The following is a 16,278-nucleotide window of genomic DNA, read 5'->3' as shown; positions in this document are numbered from 1 at the left end:
GGATTAGCGACCCGGTCACTAATTGGTTGGAGAGCCGCACCCAGGGAGTGGTGGTGGATGGGTCATTTTCGACCTGGAGAGATGTGGGCAGTGGGGTTCCCCAGGACTCAGCCCTTGGGCCTGCATTATTCAACATCTTCATCAGTGACTTGGACAAGGGGGTGAAAAGCACCTTGTTCAAATTTTTTGATGACACTAAGATGTGGGGAGAAGTGGGCATGCTAGAAGGGAGGGACAGGCTACAACTAGATCTGGACAGGTTACAGGGGTGGGCAGATGAGAACAGGATGGGTTTCAATACTGAGAAGTGTAAGGTGTTGCACCTGGGGAAAAAGAACCAGCAGCATACCTGCAGGCTGGGGGAATTCCCTTCTCATCAGCACAGAGGAAGAAAAGGATCTTGGAGCCACTATTGATTCCAAGATGAACGTGGGCCACCAATGTGAGGATGCAGTCAGTAAGGCTAGGTGCACCTTGTCATGCATCCACAGATGCATCATAAGCAGGTCCAAGTAGGTGATCCTCCCCCTCTATGCAACATTGGTCAAGCCACAGTTGGAGTACTGCATCCATTTCTGGGCACTGCACTTCAGGAGGGATGTGGATGCCATTGAGAGTGTCCAGAGGAGGGCCATTCACATGATCAGGGGGCAGCAAGGCAGACCCTACGAGGGGAGGCTATGGGACCTGAACTTGCTCAACCTCCACAAGAGGAGGTTGAGAAAGGATCTGGTGGCCATCTACAAACTGGCCAAGGGGGACCAGCAGGCAATGGTACAGTCCCTTTTCCTCTGAGTACTACCAGGAGTAACAAGGAATAATGACCATAAGTTGATGGAGAGTAGATTCAAGCTAGATATCAGGAGGCAGTACTTCACTGTCAGGGTGGCTAGGATCTGGAAACAACTTCCAAGGGAAATGGTGCTCTCTCCTACCATGGGGGTCTTCAAAAGGAAGCTAGATAATCACCTAGCCAGGGTCATTTGACCCCAGCATTCTTTCTTGCCCGTGGCAGGAGGGTGGACTTGATGACCTGCCCAGGTTCCTTCCGACCCTACCAACTATAAAACTATGAAATCCCAGGAACTGGAAAAGGGATACACTTACTAGCTCTTCTAGTCCATTCCTCTGCCAGTACAGGTTTCTGCTGTACTCTGTGGTTTCTAGTGAAGTTTTAAATGGCAAAAATAACAGAATATTTTTGCAAAAAAGACTTTACCAATAAAAATAGCTTCCTGTCAAGATGGGTTTCTTGGTTTTGGTTAAATCTAGAAATAGTCTTAACTTTGACTACAGAGAAGAGTAAAGCTTTTTTAAAAGAAAGATTATAATATGAGATCATAATGACTTCTTATATTTCTATAGTTGGTCACTGATGAGGTTGGCTACGGTTCAGATGGTGCTTCATAATTTGAAGACTTTCTATCCCTTGGCTGGATATGATCTTTCAGGTAATCTAGCAAAAGAAACAAATAGGTATTTCAAATGAAGGCTGTAATAGACCTTTAAGTCATTAAGAAATAATGGACAGGGAAAGGTTACTCTGGCAATAAGAATTTTGATTGGAAAACTGGGTTTGTTTCAGTTCTGAAGAAAACCCCATTCAAAATTCTTGGCAATTGAATGACAACTTCATTCCATGAATCCTTTTTTATTTTTAGAATGACTTTTTGTGCTTTTTAAAACATCTTTTATATCCTTCTTCAACATTATACTACCCAATACCTAAAATACACCATCACCTAGGTGCAATACTCACTATTGCAGTGCTCAGAATTTCAGAATCTAGCAGTATATCTTGTTTCCCTTAATTTCAAATCAAGGAACAACTAGAACAAATGCTTTTATAACTTTTTTCTTCTGTGTAATTTGAGGATATTACCAGTTCCTTTACTATTTCTTGAGTCAGCAAATGGAGCCTGTCCTCACAATAGGATCTCATCTTATTATCCAAAACGTTTGTGTTAGTCAGGCAAATCTCATTCCCAGGAGCTTTATTATTCTGGCAGAAAATAATAAGTACAATCCACATGATTGATTTTCTTGTCTACTATAGGAACAAAAACATGGAAAGAATTATTTGGGAGTACAAAACAGTAATTGTAAAAAGAAAAAGAGGCTGTTTTTGCAAGTCAATCCAATATGCTCTATGTATATTTAACTCTTGTAATCTGCACACTCACTTAGTGCCCTTTGAACCAGTTCATACAAGTCAACAGAGCACAAAATAAATAAATAAATAAATAAATAAATAAATTCAGGTGTAGGTAAAAATTCTGGCTCTCATTGAATTCTATTGTGATCTGAAGATTTTTAAAATATCCACCTGTGTAAGAGTAAACACTGATGCAGTGAAAAGAGCCGGAGAATGCCGCTTCCAGATGCATTACCATATTAGAATGGAAGCTCCAAGAGTGAAAAAAAAAAGAAAGGAAATGGGAATTTCAAAAGAAAAAGAGAGAGTGCCTGAAAGGGAAAAATAGGATCCCCAGGGGATAAGAGACTTACTTCAAGACTTCCCACGGTACCGGTACCGGAGAGAATGAAGCTCAGAGGGAGAGGGGTGGATCCCCGAGGAGACACACCACGGGAAGCGTCTGGCTGCTGCTCTGGAAAGTAAACAAAGAAAAGAAGAGAGTGAATTGACAATTGATGCTGTCTCTCAAGCTTGGAGACAGCATCTGAGTGTCTGTCACAAGGATTCAAGGCTTCAGGCACATGCAGGATAAAAAGTGCACACTTATAGCAACAAAATAAAGAGAAAGTATACGGCGTGGTTTGAAGATAAAAGTCCACCCAAAAAGGATAAACAGATGAACAAGAGAGAAAGAGACTTCATTTTCTAATACCAAGTTCTGTCCGACCAAACTGCTAGCAATGACATAAGAACATTATATAGATAGAATTAGAAAGTTGATATGACTGATAAGGCTGAGGAAAAAAAACCTAAAAGGATATAAATGGACAACTTCTGCCTAAAAGTAAAGAAAGTTTGTATAGAGTGATAAAAGATAAAAATAAAAAAAAGTGTTAATCTGAATCAGACTTTGAATATATATATATATATCGGCAAGTGTGTGTGGATAGTTGAGAAGGTGAGTGAGGTATTCCTCTATAATATGGGGACTAGAAGGGGGGAAAGTCAGGGTACCTATAGTTCTTTGGGAGATTATAAGAGGATACAAAGAGGCATCCTAAGTGCCACCATCACACCACCAGTACTGAACTTTTATTTCAGACCAACCTATTAGATAGAATAAAACCTTAACATGCAACTAACCTTCCTGGGAGATCATTCTGAAGTGTCCCCAGGTATTATGGCATTTCTATTCTGTTTCATATTTTGAGAAATCAACTTCTCCTATTCAAATTATTAAACATTTTATGTAGCTTTTACTGTTCTGTAAAGTGGACATACTGGAAAAATGAATTCATTTCCAGTTGTGCCTTGCACAATGAAATATGAATTCTTATAATGGAAAATAAGCATTCAAATCATGCATTAAAAATACGTTTAAAATACAAAATGATATTGTTTCTATATACTTGATGTTTTCAGCTATTCTGTACAATGAACACTCTTTAAACTCTCAGAAAACTTTCTTTAGTAAAGAAAAGAAAATTGCCCCCAGTAGTAAATATTTAAAGATTCCAATTTCTTATAAACAATTCTACAATACAAACTAAAAGCTCCATCTCCATACTCTACACCCTAGTTTATACTTTTGCAGATTTTTACCATTTAATTTATACATTTTTAAGGCACTGATAGTTAAGAAAAACCGAACTATTCACAACTATCAGCAGGGATCCTGGTTTTCTCTGTTTAAAAAATCACAAATTCTCTGATTAAAAACCCTACAGCTTCTGTGATTAACCCCCACCCCCATCTGTGTTTTTCTCTGTTTAAAATGAAATGCCACTATATATATATATATATATATATATATATATATATATATATATATAGGTATTGGTGGAACACAATGTTTTATCAACATAGTTATCATTTTAAGGCAATTTGGAAGTGTACTAGTAGCTCAATAACTATAATAAAATAAGTTTTAAATACATATATATTTTGGTGTTTAATTTTGTTTTTTTCATCATGGAAAATTATAGCTCCCTCTGCCCCTTTCACTCACCCCTTCCAACTTCAGCTGCCCCCCACCCCCGCAATCCACTACTCTGTGTCATCGATCAGCCCTGATATGCCAGTGCCCTGCCGATGCTATTGTTCCTTCCTCCCAACCCACAGCCCTCCAGCTGCCCCTCACTCCCCACCCACAGCCCCCTGTACACTCCAGCCCTTCCAGAGGAGGTGGCAGCTGCTACAACGAAACAGAGCATGGAGCCCATCTCTCCCTTCCCCATGGGGAGCCAGCCCAAGTAGAGCCCATTGCAAGCGGGGGGGGGGGGGGGGGGGGGGGGGGGAAGTGCAGGCTGCCCACTATGGGATCAGGCTGCCCACCCTGCTCTCCTCCTCCAGGGCCTCTGTGACCCAGTGGGTGGAACCCAGTGCAGCAGGACAGAGAGGGACCAGGCAGGGAAGCTTGATGCCGCTGCCATGAGCCCCCCTGCCCACACTGACATGGTGAAGTGCCCCTCTGCCCATCTGGCAACAGCAGGGGTAGCATCATACAGTTGTGCCCCTGCTGCTATTGGGCGAACAGGGAGCACTTCACCATGGCAGTGTGGGGCTTCTGGTGGTTAGCACTGAGCTTCTCTGCCCCACTGTGTCCTACCATACTGGGTCCTGCCCTCTGGGCCACAGAGGTCCAGGAGGAGGGCAGCAAGGCAGGGAGCCTGAGTCCACAGTGGATAGCCCACACCCAGCCCCTGCACAAATGTGGGGGGCAGGTGCCCCCAAGCCCCACCCCAGGAGTGTGCACAGTGACAAGGAGATGGCCCCTTCAGTGAGCCATCCACAGCCCCATCCTGCTCTCCTCCCAGGTCCTGCAGCCATTCAGCAGCCCAAGCTCCAGGCCTACCCAATTCCCTTCCTCCCTCCCTCACTATGAGGGCCTCAATCTCCTTGTCTCCTCACCTTACCTGCAGGGAGCTGTTCTCCAGGCTGCCCAGCAGCCATATGCATGTGTACATGTGCAGAAGCACATGTCGCCCCCTGATGATTGCCCTCTTCCTGCTCTCTCCAGCCCCTTGCAGACTGGAACCCTGCCAGCCTGCAATAGGAAAACCCAACTTTTCCTGGGTTTTTCTCCCTGTAACCAATTTCCAGTTTGCCCACTCTGCTGTTATCCAATGGCTCAACTCATCATCTAACCCTGCATTCCACTGAATGGTTGACCCCAGATATTTGAACTTGTCAAATTTTCCAAAATGTTTCTCATTGGTTGTCACATTTCCAACAACAGGTACCTCAGATAAATTAGAGTCTATATATTCTGTGCATATATTTCTCTTTCCTCTAGCACTTTTCTGAATTGATCCAATCCAGCTTGCACTTCATCTAGACTCTCACTCTAAAGGACCACATCATCTTCAATCATATTCCTGGGTGGTCTTCTTTTTATTTATTCAGTAAACACAGCCATCATGATCTCAAACTTGAATGGGCTTAAAGAGGACTCCTGAACGTTCACTTTCCCCTCAAAATTCTTTGTCTCTCCTGAACTGTTCCTCATTTTTGTTGTACATTTCCAATACATGTCTTTGACTTTTCTGACATATTTCTCTGCCAGCTCCTTAACTCTAAGGTACTCCCATATTTCCTCCCTGGGTACATGATTGTAGACTTTCTCCAGGTCAATAAAAACAAAATGGATATCTTTACAACCTTCTCTGTATTTCTCCATCATTTCTTATTCAAGAACTGGATCCAGTGTACTTTTCGCTGGCATGAATCTGTACTGGATTCATTTCTTAAAGACAATAAGTCTATAAAAAATCACTGAAAGGAACTCTGCCACCATTTTAGTATTATGATTAAGAAATAAAAATCATAACTTGAACAACTTTGGTATGAGCTACAGGGTGTGATATAGGGAAAGACAGCTTATATATTGCAGGTTGTTTGGTGATAACCTCAAAATTAAACCCAAATTTCAGTGCAGATATACCCTTAGAGAAGTTCTCAGGGCTTTATAAAATTATGCCTGTCTTGGGATGTATCTGGCTCAAGATTGAGTTCTACCATTTTGAAACTACTTTGACTTCTCTGCTGCTGTTAAACCATTTATAATTCTTTTTTTTTTCAACTATTTAGTACTGTCTTTCAGTCACAAAGAGGCAACATAAGCCCCCAGCAGTGGCAATGCATACTGTTTCACCCCTGGAAGCCAGCGCTGTCAGTTTCACCTCCTGACAGCCCGTGCTCCACACTTAGGCTGCTGCCACTTCCAGGTGCCCTGCTCGTGCTTCCTGGTCAGCACAATTGACCTGGCAGACCAACCCCCCTGGTTGGCATGATTGGCCATGGGGGTTGGGGGCCCAGTCAGTGACTGGACACTGGGGGGCACATACGCCCCTGGCTCAGGATGCACCAGTCACCCATGGCCCCCAGTTCAGGTTCTTATGTTCAGAAAACTTAAGGGAGATACTCAGACGATACTATTTCATCATAGTTTTGCTGATGGGTCCAAGAATCTAAAACCCAGATTCTGAAAGGTATATACACAGAGAGATGCAAATTTTATATAGAATGTGCAAAACATATTTGACACAAGGAAACCATTTCTGCAGCTTTGCTTCTTCCTTTTTACAGCCTTGTTTTTTTTTTCAGTTTTCGCACTTTTTAATTTACAGCAATCAAAAAGAAGCTTTTCTTTAGTTTCTCCCTGGTCTTTTCAGACTTGCACTCAGTAGCAGCCTTATTATAGTAAATCTTTTACAGAACCCAAAACTGGATTCACAGTGGTTTGGTACAGATATCCAAAAGGCTGAGGTGGAATCAATCTAAGGTTGTTTTCTGTAAGCAGCATAGTTTAGATCAGTACTAAAAAACATATTTGCCGTGTGTGTATGTGTGTGTGTGTGTGTGTGTGTGTGTGTGTTTAGGGGGGAGGAGGGGAGACGGAGAGGCAGCAAATCATAGACTGGGTTCCACCATTTTTAAACCAATCTATGTGTGCTGTTCTTCTGTTATGGAGATAGATTAGTTTCTGATCAGTTATACCAGTAAAAGTGTAATGTCTGCACCTGACCAGTATTCACTAATTTCACAGTAGAAATAGGCATTGGATTCACCAAACAGTTTCAGATATAGAAGGCCAGGTTATCAACATATCAACTAGGCCTGTGCAAAGTGGCTAGTATTCACTTTGGGTTCGGACAATAAAGGGGACAGTGATTCGATTGGTGATTTGAAAAACTGTCCTGATTCTATTTGGCCAAATGAATGTGCTGCTGCCAAATCTCCAAATAAGCCAGGCCCACCCAGTCTCCCAGCCTGGCAATGGCTGTCCCACCTGCCCCAGCTCTCAGCACTTTATTAAAAAAAAAAAAGCCCCAGCTCACCAGATGCTGCCGGGCGGGGGGTGATCCCTGCTGCTCCCTACTGCCATATACTGCATGGGGGACTCTGCCATGATCCCCCCAACCCCCCTTGCTCCCCCAACCTCCCCATGTTTACCCCACCTGGGCCAACACTGGCCCTTTAAAGAACCCCCCCACAACCCCCAGACTCACCATTTCTGCCATTGGGGGGAAATACCCACTGCCTCTCATTGCCCTATGCCATGTGGGGGGCTCTGTATGAGCCCCCAAAGCCCTGAGGCCATTTTTCTTAAAGGGCCAGAGCTGGCCCAGTTGGGGCACCCATGGGGGGAGCAGGAGGGGACTCAGGGGGCTTGTGTCAGAGCCCCCCATGCAGCATGGGGCAGTGCAGATCACCCTTCACCCAGCAGCACCTGGTGAGCACTGGGGCTTTTTTATTAAGTACTGACCTGGGGCAGGTGGGGAAGTCATGGGGAAGACTTGGGGAGTGGGTAGGGTTTGGGGGGAAGGGGGAGTGGGGGAGGTCAGGGGAGCTGGCAGGGTTCCCCCCCATGGTCCCCTTCCCCAGCCCTCTCTCCCCTGCCTCAAGTACTTACCAGCTCAGAGGTGGCTGCAGCCATCTGGGATGGTCCAAATCATCAAAGCTCTCCAAATCTTTTCCAAAGATTCAGAGAACTTTGAGTTGATTCAGACTTTTAAATTGCTTCCCTGATTCAATTCAGATTTGGAGATTTGGCCACCAAATCAGGCCTAATCTCCTCCAAATCAAATCACCACTCAAATCTTCACACAGTTTTAATATCAACATATTTCCCTTGACTTCAATAAAGCAATGTTGCTTCATATAACCAGGGATCCATCCCAGAATTTTAAATGCTTTCCAAAATATAATGCAGTTTATTCTAAGGCCAGTTTCACATAATTTTCTGAATACATAAACAAGCTCACTCTTTGTAGTTCTTGTCTCAGAAGAACAGACAGGGGTTTACACCTTTTCCAAGCAAGCACAAATGATAGCTTGTTAATATTTTCCCAGCAACAGCACAAATGATGGCAGAAACATGGTCTTGATTAAGCAGTTGGGCAAATTGACATCAGGGGGTTTAAAATATTAAATTCCTATGGTGAATGATCCTAGAGATTGAAGGAGGTAGAACAAATGAGCTACAAACCAACACCAACATTTTCTCTTCTATAAATTGTAAGCTCTGACCTTTATATTGAACAGAAACTTTGTTGTGGTTTTCCTTTTCTGTTTTGGACGCCAGTTAGCAGCTAAACTTTTCACTTATGCTATGAAACAAGTCTGCTACCCTAAGCACCAGACTGAAAAAATAAACAGTGCTAAGTTCCTTTCCTGATGTGATTAGCTGCTTCAGTTAAGAGCCAGTTACACTTCACTTAACTTCATCCCATTACTATTACTTATTCTTCCTTGAATCACTTTCCATAATTCCTGTCCCTATTTAATGCTGATGCTTCTCAAGTCCTTGTAAACCTTTTATTGAATCACACCGATGTGTCCCTAACAAGCTTCCTACCCAATGTGTCTCCATTTAGATATTAATACATGTGTCTACACAAAAACACTGCCTCTGGATATGAATATGTATGACAAGTTTAATATCTACAGGCCCCAGGCTGAAACTCTGATGTTCAGGGCAAAATGCCCATTGTAGCTTAACAGGAGCTTTGCCTGAATAAGAACTGTGTGACCAGGGCTTCTGTGAATTAAAATGGCCAGTCATATACCTCCAAAACACCCATTTATTATATTCATTCACTGATGCTACAACAGTGAAAGTCAAGATGCCCTTTCCTCATAAGTCTGTGTTCTTCATTAGTTTGAACTTTACAACATTTTTCCCCTTGGGACTGTACCTGGTAGCTTTGACAAATTTTATTTTAATTTATACTTAGATAAGAAAAAAGAAAATACAACCAACTCCCCCCTCCTGCCACCATTTCATCATTGCAAACACAATTCATAAGACTAAATCCAAGATTAAAACCAGAGCTTTCAAAGAGCGATCAATAGTGTTAAAAACATTCTGACTTGTTGTGACCTTTGAGTTCTCTGCAACTGAAGAATTCCTCTATTTCTTTTTTTATAGTTAAAAAACGTGTGACAAGTAGGTCTATCAAGGGGTGCTCTGGCCTAAAAAACTTGAGAACTACTGTGATAAACATTTTGATTAGTAAGGCTGTAGTTTCAATTATTTCACAAGGATTTTTTGCCTGACTGAAGACTAAAAAGTGAATAAGACTGTATTGGTTGGGGATTTATTTTAAAACTGAATAATACATATGCTGATAATCATTTCTGCAGAGCTCCAAAATAAAAACACCAAAGTGACTATAGCTGGTACAAATATAGCATCAATCCCAAAGCACTACATTTTAGGATGTGCTGACATTATGCAAGAGTTACTTTACCATATTGATTGATATTGAGAATGTTCCAGTTCTGAGTGCAAAAAAATTAATTACCAGGAGTAGCAAAATATATACCATCAAAAGTAACATACTTTCTGTCACTGCAGACTATAGACCCGAAGCCAATGGCTCTTTAAAGGAAGAATTTTGCTAAATTGGATTTTTTTTTGTAGGTAACATATTAGATCCTGATTTCTAGACCTTATAACCTGAAATTAGAACTATTGTTATTATCTACATGTGTGGGGAAGGGGTGGAGAGATAAGTTAATAAGTTCAAATTTGTAACCTTTCTTTCCTGTTGACCATACCCTGCAGAAAACAAAAAAAAAATCCTGTCATTTACAATTATAAGCTAATTTATTATAATAAACCTAAATTTATCACTGCCATCAGGATGGGCATTAACAGCATTTATGCACATGCTCTAGGAGGCAGGGGAGAGGAGGGGAGGCACTTTAATTAGCATGGCTCCAAGAGCCATGCTAATTAAAAGGTCCCAGAGTGTCACATACTTCAGTGTCCCTGCAGTGAAAAATCGTGGTGAGGTGCTTTGAACTAAAGCTTGTTGAACAAGCTTTATTTTAAAACACCTCCCCCCCCCTACTATTTTTCAGTGTGGGGACACTGCTATATGTATGCTGGAATCTGCCATAGTGCAGTAATTACCACATTCCAGCAGACTCGATTAATCAATTAATCGAGTCTGCTCCAATGCCCTGTAGTTACAACATTACTGTTGGGGCAGTCTCCCTGCACATGTATAGGAGCCCTAAAAGCCCATGTATAACCACAAACACATGGCTGGCATGGAGGAAGTCTAACTGAAGGTTCCTGAACTGTGCTTGACCCTGACATGCAAACCAGGCTAAAGTTTAATTGGCTTTCAAATATTTAAACTTATAGAAACTGAGAAAAAGGGAACTGCCCCCTCTCCCAGCCTTTCTTTTATTTGCAGCCACCACAAATTATGTTTATGGACTAGAACTGTAAAACATGCAACTAAATTACACATACAATTCCTTTGGTTTTCAGTGGAAAATGGGTACATAAGACCCTTAAGTCTCCTTTGCAAGTGATAGATGCAATATGACATAACTTTCATCACCCTAACATCTTTGCTTCAAAGGTATTTTGGTTTCCATAAGTTTTAAACTTTTTTTTTTTTCATTTCATTTCATTTTTTAGCAACATATGCTGATGTTCCTGTCAGTATTTTGAAAATCCATGACTACCTGGTCAGAGAATGGGTTTTTCCTTTTGGCATCATGCACTGATGATTAAATTTGGGGTCATAAAGGAATTTTTCCCCTATAGATCATGGGTTTATTTTTTTCCTTCCTCTGTAGCAAGGGGCATGGTCCTGTTCCTATGACAGTCTGAACATACTGCTTTCCTGTAACAGTAGCTGGGCATTGGCAGTTCCTTGCCTTTCAGTTTCCTACCTGTGGAATGTTAAAAGGTATTGTTGTTTTAGGTATTGTGCCTTGCAGCTAAGCATAAAGGTTTTAAGTGAGAATTATGGAGATTACTTGGGTTAACAATTAATTACAAATGCAAAGGTCTGGACTAGATGGGTGCAGGAGGATGTCCCTTCCAGCCCTATGTTCATAATATATTTCCCTATTTGGTATAGAAAGGTAATGGGGGTGGGAAGGAGGAATAAGAAAAAGTGGTACTTCTCTTGGCTTTCCTTCCTTCCAAACTTGGTTACGTGAACTAACTTTGAAATACTATTCTTGGCTAGGAGTTTTGACACATCTTGGTCAACAGGAGTCAGGTGTTTAACTCACTTGGGCCTCTTTGAAAAATGTCTGCCATAAAGTTTCTATGTGAGTTTTCCTTTTCCACTTACTGCCTCTCACTCCCAGTATAGAAACACCAATATTCCTATAAAATCCTGGTTTTATACATGCTGTATAAACTAGAAATTCAAAAAACTAGTATGTGTTTATGTACCTTGTGAACCTGTTAATCATATACAGTGGTTGCGCTTTAAAAACATCATCCATTTTGAGGGCTATTACCAGTTTCCAGCAGTCTTGTCCATTATAAATATAGAGAATCTAATTCAAAACAGTTTTGAGTACAACCACTGTACACGCATGCACAGTATATACACAAAGTGAACCCTACATGTATTAGTAATATAAATTTTTGACCATAAGAAAGCTTGGCATTTGACTTTCTCTACCAGAAAGATGTGGGAGGAGACAGAGGAGTAAACAGAAAAGAAATATTCCTGCAGAAATCTAATTCCTTGAATGAATAATACAACATTCTGCTGATCTGAAGCCAAACTCAGCTGGCACTACCCACAAGAACCTGTAAATATATTTTATTGACTCTGTCAGCTTGATAAGATATAAAAGCAAGTAAGAATACCAGAATTGCCCTTTCTATGAGCATGATATTCAGATTTTTATGTGGTCTGTATGAATTTCATATTCACATAAAAATGCAAATCCAAACAGTATTTCAACACAGTAATTTGAAAGCTTTTTTGCAGTTTTCTTGTTATTTTTCAATACTTTTACTTTTAATGTTGGACTACTATAGATGTAAAGCATTAGTGCAATGTAATCATCCAGTCATTTTATTTGGTGCTTGAAGGATATGTAAAAACAAGCCAACCAACTTAAATCTTGCATTGCAAGATCCAAATTCCGAACCTAATGTGGTAACCCTTACCCCACAAAAAACCTCTCACTGAGGCAACAAAGTCCTTGCATCAGTGAAGAATAGTCCTCAGTGAAAAATAGTCCTCCATTCCATTTTTCCAAAGGTCACCACCAACAGATAGAGCTACCATCTTAGACTTTCAGAATATAGAAAATAGAAGTGAACAATATTTTTCCTGTACAGGACTATGCCCTACACCAGTGGCAATGGAGTATGAAGCAGTGATGCTGCCCAAGAAAAACCTTGTGGGAGAATGGGGGTGCATGGTTTTATGAGAAGAGGGCACATGGGTTACAAGGGTCATAGGTTCTAAGGTGGGGGAGTAATAGGATTTGAGAATCTGAGAGCAGGGGCGGGAAGAATGGGTTCTCAGAGCAGGGACAGGAGGCCATGAGATCCAAGGGTGGGGAAAATGCAATCAGAGACTGGAGGCATGGGTCCCAAGAGCAGGGGAAGCATTTTTACCCACACCAGCAACTCTGAAATCTCAGCTGAGCTGCTGCTGTCACTGGACATAGGCAGAACTTGGACACAGACAAGTTGGAGACAGCTTAGAAAAGGTCAAATACCTACGGGGAAATGAGAAGGAAAGTCTGTACTCACTAGAAAACCTTCCTCCCAGAGACCAGAATGAAATGCAAAATTCACATATTTCAACTTCCTTCTGGTATTAGCAAAAATTTGTGAAACCTGTTGTCAAAGTATCCCATCCCCCATCCCAAAGTATCCCATCTGTTGACAAAGTATCCCATCTCCACAGTATTCTGACCTACACAGGGGGTTAAATATTAACTCCTGCTACTCTTTAGTAAAATTGGCAATTCTCTAAAAGGTCCCCGATGTCTATGTTAAACCTTGACTCCATGTGAGGCCCAATGACTAGGGAGTGACGAACCAATTTCCCAAAGGATCATTGGCACGGCCACTCATGGAACAAACACAAGCACACACTGCATTCAACAGCTTTATTGAAGTGGAAACAACTTTGGGTGGGTCCTCACCTAACTGGGGAGTGGCCCAGAACATCATAGCATTCATACATTTATACCTTCAAGTCTACACTCATTAGCATTAAGCCATGCCCAGTCTCCTCCCCCGACCTCCTCCCGTTATGCCATGGCTCCGCACCTGCATTCCCATGGAAATTTTGATCTGCACCTGTGTGAGGTTGTCATCCCTACCACCTTCAGTTACTTGTAGTTAATCATCTTAAAAGCCTACTTTTTTTTGCATTTTCCCTTTTGATATACCACTGGTTTTCCTCCCCTGCCTGGTTTGAGTTCCTCTATTCTACAACTAAACAAACGGTCAAATGATTAGACAAATGATTAACCATTTAAAGCCCTACATTCCACTAACTCCAGCAAGGAGTGAAATCTGCTGGGACTGGGATTAGAACCAGTAGACTATAGAACAGCTGGGCTGATGTACTGAGGCTTGGAATTACTTAAAGTCAAATGGCCCCAGGGTTACTTGAGGTGACTGCTGCTGGGATGGAAGCAAGGGGAAAAGCCCAGTGGCAAGGAAGAGACAGCCAGGAAAGAGAGGCATAAAACTGGGAGATTGGGGCTGGAAACTGAGGCTAAAAGCTGGGAGATCAGGGGGAAGATAAGTGGTGACAAGGAGGACACAGACAACAACCCAACTTGGGTTTTCAGGTTTATTAAACAGACAACACACTACACAGCCCCATGAAGTTATTGGTTCCCACACACACACACACACACACACACACACACACACACACACACACACACAATGGTAGCAGGAAAAAGAGACTCAGTGGAAGGGTTGGAGTCCAGGTAGGGAAGAGAAACAGAGTCCAAGTCCTTTGCTTGGGGAAGGAAAGTGGGTGATAACTACCTATTCTGGGCTGTGAATTGATCTTCAATGGCCAGTCAGGGTCTTCTCCAGCAAGGTGTTGTCCAGAGGAGGGCCTCTGGGTGGATAGGTAGTGTGACATGGTGCTGGTCCAGATGGAGAAGGTGTCCCACTGGGTCTGTCTTCACTGCCCCCTTTTATAGAGGCAGACCTCCTATGACCCTAGTGGCAGGGGCATGCCCAGACAAGAATCTGCCCCTCGTATACTGAGCATGTTCACTCCTAGTTAAGGACATGCAGTTTTAGGTGTCTGTAATGGCGGGTTGACTGATTTCTACAGAAGTCTTTGTCTTCCAAATCTTGAGGCAGGGAGGGTCAATGCAGGGTGCTGGTTGGATTGTCGAGTTGGTGGTTTGGTGATTCAGAGGGAGCTATTTTTAGACCTACTGCCATTGTCTCTCAAACACCCTCAGTCATCCCCATTCATTCAGGAGCCAATTTACATAGGAGGGTAGGTATGAGTCACACAGTTACAACAGAGTTACAATAGGGTATGCCTGGGCGGGGGACGCAAGATGGAGACTTGACAAACAAAATGGAAACTTGACATGATTTATGCTAACTTACATATGTCAGCCCAAATCATATAGTATCAGTAAAACAGTAATATAGAACAGGTAGGCCCCCAGCGCACTCCCCGGTGGAAGTCCTTCTGGTCCACTTCTGGGTCTGCTGCTGAGCATGCTCGGGAGCCCCCTGCAGTCTTGTGGGATGCTCCATCCACCCCAACGTCTCAGCGTTCACAACCCGCCTGGTACCAAAAGGTATGTAGAAAGAACATTTAAAGCTGTGTCTATGTCTGAATCACTGAATCTTTCTGAGTCTCTCTGAATTGATTCGGAGGGCTCCGATTCAATTTGCAAAGATTAAAGGGTCCATTGATTCAATTCAGAGATCCAACCACCGAATAGGGTGAATCTCTGATGAATCAAATCAGGGACTGAAGCTTCACACAGATCTAATAATTATTGCAGCCATTATACACTAAAAAACAAAATACAATTGAAAGGTTTTATAGTTGCTGTTAAGTAATTGAAATCTCTGTGCTTTCCCATGATGCAGTCTCTAACAATCTTTTCCCCTCTTATTTTCCACAGCAATACTAACCCCACCCACCATCTTTTTTTTTCTTTTTTAATCATGGTTTCTCTGATAGACCATATGAATAACTCCAAGGATTTTATTTATATTTGGGCTTTGTAGATAAGTTTGTATTCACTGAAATCAACCCTCTGTTTAGTACTAGCCATGTTCATTACGGACAGTAGAGAAAATGCAGCTTGTTTTTTTCTGATATATTTTAATATACTGCACTGTTTGTTTTAATTTTATGTAAAATTTTAAAGAAAAAGAAGTAAACAAATTATTCTAGTCAGAACACATTCTTCTAAATACTGGTGAACCTTTAAACAGTACATAAGCATTTTTTAATGCCAGCTAATCACATAATATCCTCCCTTTATACTGCACACCTAGTTTTTCTTAGCCCTGTTTATAAAAAGTACATGGAATAAAGAATTCTAGCTTCAAATATTTTAGACTTGGCCAGTATGCTAAAGATTTGTATGCAAGCAATACAAGTGAGAAACTCCATTGTTCTACAAACCTGAAACCAAAATAAATTATAAGCTTCCCTACAGAGATAACAAACATAATTCAACCTGCTGTTGTGTTATAGAAATATGTCTTGGATTTAGATTGTAATCCCTAATAAACATTTGTCCTATGTTCGTTTTCAAAATAGAACACTGCACCATGCTTTAGACCCGATTTTAGAAAAGAAGAAAACTGTATCCTTTCCAGTAAATTTGAGGTTGCAAATCAA

Source organism: Alligator mississippiensis, chromosome 6, assembly GCF_030867095.1.
Source record: "Alligator mississippiensis isolate rAllMis1 chromosome 6, rAllMis1, whole genome shotgun sequence".
Classification (NCBI taxonomy): domain Eukaryota; kingdom Metazoa; phylum Chordata; order Crocodylia; family Alligatoridae; genus Alligator; species Alligator mississippiensis.
Note: the sequence above shows the minus strand (reverse complement) of the source record.